This window comes from Procambarus clarkii, chromosome 24 (assembly GCF_040958095.1).
Source record: "Procambarus clarkii isolate CNS0578487 chromosome 24, FALCON_Pclarkii_2.0, whole genome shotgun sequence".
Classification (NCBI taxonomy): Eukaryota; Metazoa; Arthropoda; class Malacostraca; order Decapoda; family Cambaridae; genus Procambarus; species Procambarus clarkii.
In genome coordinates, this window is record NC_091173.1 from 11,753,351 (window position 1) to 11,758,111 (window position 4,761).

The following is a 4,761-nucleotide window of genomic DNA, read 5'->3' on the forward strand; positions in this document are numbered from 1 at the left end:
ACTACACATAAGGGGGTATAACTAGCCGACCCCTCACAGTGTTCAGGAGAGAACTAGATAAGCACCTCCAAAGAATACCTGATCAACCAGGCTGTGACTCATACGCCAGGCTGCCGCGTCCAGCAGCAGTCTTGACGACCTCCAGGAGGCCCTGGTCGGACACCGGGCCGCGGGAACATTGATCCTCGGAATCATCGCAAGACAACGAAAATTAAACAGTAGCCCATGTGAGGTACTATTCCATATAGAGTAGTGCTAACACAGAGGCTGAACACCACCCAACACACACCTGGAACACCAGACACAGAGCCCATGGCGTTCTTTAGTGAGCTGGAGCTCCACTCCCCCCATAAACACAGCCAGGAAAGCACACACACACACACGCACGTGCGCCTTTAGACTGTGATTTACTATAGCCAGCCAAACTCATACACATGTCTAATCTACGATTCATACAATTCAACAAACCTTCGTCTATACGTTAACCGGTAATTTGTTCCGTGTGTGTGGGGGGGGAGGGGGGGATGAGCCTCCTCGACCCCCCCCCCCCATCAGAGTCGTCCACTTGAAACGACCCGTTAAGAGTTCACTTGGGTACATCACACGCAGAGTGTGTTTGTTTGCTTGCGCGCGCTTGCACTCTCTCTCTCTTTCTCAGAGAGAGCGTAAGCAATCAAGCAAGCAAACACGACCCCCCCTCTGATGTGGGGGTCAAGGAGGCTTACCTCCACACACACACACACACACACACACACACACACACACACACACACACACACACAAAACAGTAAGATGCTTGTCAGTATATAGATATAGGGACCAAACAGCAGAGTTTTTGTATCTGTGTTTAACAGAAGAATTCCTATCGTCTCCATTACCAAGTGTAATTCTGAGAATTTGCTTTCTGTTTCCACTTTAATCGAGAATACACCGAAATACTTCAGTAGCAGCAAAATACTTTACAAACACACACATTTATTCTAGAATCCCTTGATGCACTTTACGTATGGGTGGTAGCACAGTAGTCTACGTTCTCGGCTCACTACAAACAGACCCGGGTTCCGTCCCCGGGCAAGACACAAACGGTTTCGTTTCACCTGATGTTTATGTTCACCCAGTGAGCAAATAGGTACCCGAGAGTTTGGTAACCCATACTGGCTTCATCCTGGGGAATGTATACAAGTGGTATGAAATGTATACAATGGTTTCCACGAACCTTGAGTGACTAAAAATAAAAGTTTAAAATAACAAATAACATAGGTAGTAAGGCCGTCTGGGGCCAATAAAATAACAAGGAGCCTTGTGGCACAATTCGGTAAGCCAGCAGGTCAGCTAGATCAGGTGCTCCTGCAAGCGGGAGGTCGGAGATGTCGCCATGATGCCATAAGGCACAGTTATCTGCACAATTGGAAAAAGCTTTCTCCCGCCTGCCTGCCTGCCTCTCCGCTTGCTTGCTTGCTTGCTTGCTTGCTTGCTTGCCCGCCCGCCCGCCCGCCCGCCCGCCCGCCCGCCCTCCCTCCCTCCCTCCCTCCCTCCCTCCCTCCCTCCCTCCCTCCCTCCCTCCCTCCCTCCCTCCCTCCCTCCCTCCCTCCCTCCCTCCCTCCCTCCCTCCCTCCCTCCCTCCCTCCCTCCCTCCCTCCCTCCCTCCCTCCCTCCCTTCCTTCCTTCCTTCCTCCCTCCCTTCCTTCCTCCCTTCCTTCCTCCCTTCCTTCCTCCCTTCCTTCCTGCCTTCCTGCCTTCCTGCCTTCCTGCCTTCCTGCCTTCCTGCCTTCCTGCCTTCCTGCCTTCCTGCCTTCCTGCCTTCCTGCCTTCCTGCCTTCCTGCCTTCCTGCCTTCCTGCCTTCCTGCCTTCCTGCCTTCCTGCCTTCCTGCCTTCCTGCCTTCCTGCCTTCCTGCCTTCCTGCCTTCCTGCCTGCCTGCCTGCCTGCCTGCCTGCCTGCCTGCCTGCCTGCCTGCCTGCCTGCCTGCCTGCCTGCCTGCCTGCCCGCCCGTCTTCCTTCCTTGCTTTCTTCCTGCCTGCCTGCCTGCCTGCCTGCCTGCCTGCCTGAACCCGCCCGCAAGACAGACTTGACTGACACGGAGAAAACCTGATACGGTCCATCAAAGAGTGGAAGACTTAAACTGATCGTGTCAAAGTGACCACAGAGGCAAGCGGCCAAGACCAGAGTGCGCTGTGGTCTAGTTCTTGGGCCCGATTGTGTGGGCTCTCCTTTCACCCACTCGCCCCACAAGATAGGAATAATGTCCACAAAACACTAAGAAACTAACAAAAACTCTCACTCGTTGTGTCAGACTCTCCTTCAGCCACGGTGTTTATCTGATCACGGCTGAATACGGCTGTTGATGTATGTTGACAAACAATGTAACCGGTTTATCGAGGACGCAACTTGTTTAGTCAAATGAAGTTAGGCGTTGAGTTCCTGAGCGCGTTACGTGCCGCTGTAAACATCTCCACAACCGCTCATTGGCCGGGTATATAAGGGCACGCAACCCACTATTGCTCACTGGATAGGTATAGGGGTGTGCAACCGCTTACAGGATGGGTAAGAGGTACCCACACCTCACACAAGACGAATACGGTGCATATGAGTACATCTCGCGCTACTATTCATACGATGAGTATGGGTTACACTACCGCTCACGAACCTCACACTACCACAGAGAAAGGGAGGGGAGGGGAAGACGAACAACAGGGAGCAGATGTAAGGGGAGGAGGTGAGTGAGGGGGGGGAGGAGGTGAGTGAGGAGGAGGAGGAAGAGATGGGAACAATTTCAATCTGGTGGAGAGTAAATACCAGCCAGCGGCCGCTGGTGAGCCGGGGAGATAACCCACGGAAGCTGGAGGCTGCCTCCCTTGACTGACACCCAACATTACCCGCCAATACTTCCCGCCCGCCCGCCCGCCCGCCCGCCCGCCCGCCCGCCGCGCCCGCCGCCGCCGCCCAGCGCCCGCCGCCGCCCCGCGCCCGCCCTTTCACCTTGCTGGGGAGCGCTCCTCCATCTTCTTGGGGGAAAAGTTCCTCCATCTTCCTGGGGGAAAAGTTCCTCCCCCGTCCTGGGGGAAAAGTTCCTCTCCCGTCCTGGGGGAAAAGCCCCTGCCACCTCCATGGTAAATACCTTCCCTCTTGCGGAGAAAGTGAGAACGAGAGAATATCATAAGCGCGCCAAAGTGGGGAATATCCTGGTATTGGGGGGAAGAAAGGAACCGCTGCAGCTGAAATTCTCAGACACTGGAACATGCCTTCCTGTCAGGTCAATATTTCAAGAGTAGCGAGAAACTTTCTACGAAACATGACGGTTCCTCAAGCACTTACGTGTCCTCTTACGAAACCTGTACATCTTTTCCTGAATCGTGGGGGCTTTATCTACGTTGATTAAACAGTTTACGAGCTTCGAAATTTCACAACCCAAGGATATTATTGTTATAAAACAAGGACAAAAATAATTAAATCTGTAACAAAGGAATATTTTGGGGGCCCCTATGTATGAGAAAAAATGTGTTAGGCCTATGGAAGCATTAGCAGATTAAACTATAAAGTTATCGACGTGTATTTAAAAATAAATGACTAATTATCTCTAAATACGCGAGATAGAAAATATAATTTAGCAAAACCCTACCGGTCTGCAGCAGTGTACTGGGCAGTTCAGTTAGAGATTAAATGTTAAACAAAAACTAACATTAGAGGAATATTCCCTCACCACCACACTCAATGCCAGAGACAAGAGATGCAAGTTTGACAGTTAATGGCTATAAGGTATTGTAAGGTTAATAATGAGGTAATGATGTTTACTAAGAAACTAGAGCAGCTGCAGCAACAGTAGCAGCTGCAACAGTAGCAGCTACAGCAGCTGCAGCAACAGGAGCAACCGCAGCAGGAGCAACAGGAGCAGCCGCAGCAATAGGAACAGCCGCAGCAATAGGAACAGCTGCAACAGTAGCACCTGCAGCAACAGTAGCATCTGCAGCAACAGGAGCAGCTGCAGCAACAGTAGCATCTGCAGCAACAGTAGCAGCTGCAGCAACAGGAGCAGCTGCAGCAACAGGAGCAGCTGCAGCAACAGGAGCAGCTGCAGCAACAGGAGCAGCTGCAGCAACAGGAGCATCTGCAGCAACAGTAGCATCTGCAGCAACAGTAGCAGCTGCAGCAACAGGAGCAGCTGCAGCAACAGGAGCAGCTGCAGCAACAGGAGCAGCTGCAGCAACAGGAGCAGCTGCAGCAACAGGAGCAGCTGCAGCAACAGGAGCAGCTGCAGCAACAGGAGCAGCTGCAGCAACAGGAGCAGCTGCAGCAACAGGAGCAGCTGCAGCAACAGGAGCAGCTGCAGCAACAGGAGCAGCTGCAGCAACAGGAGCAGCTGCAGCAACAGGAGCAGCTGCAGCAACAGGAGCAGCTGCAGCAACAGTAGCATCTGCAGCAACAGGAGCAGCTGCAGCAACAGGAGCAGCAGGGCAGGAGTAAAAGAGCCACCAAAATCGTCGAGACATACCTTTGGCCAAATAAGGAAGGAGGGTGAGAGCGCCTTGTTTGAGCACACCTGTAGAAGACCCTGTGAGTTCTTTTACTCCCGAACGCGGCCCGAGGCCAAGTTTGACCTTATGATAACCTTGATCCAACAGGCTGTTACTAAGAGTGGCCCGCAGACCCACATATCCACACCCATTTGCTCCAGCACTGCTTGCCAGAACATATCTAAAATTATTCCTAAAAATACGCCCACTTTCGTTCCGGCAATATTTCGTACATGTGCTGTAAGGATAAG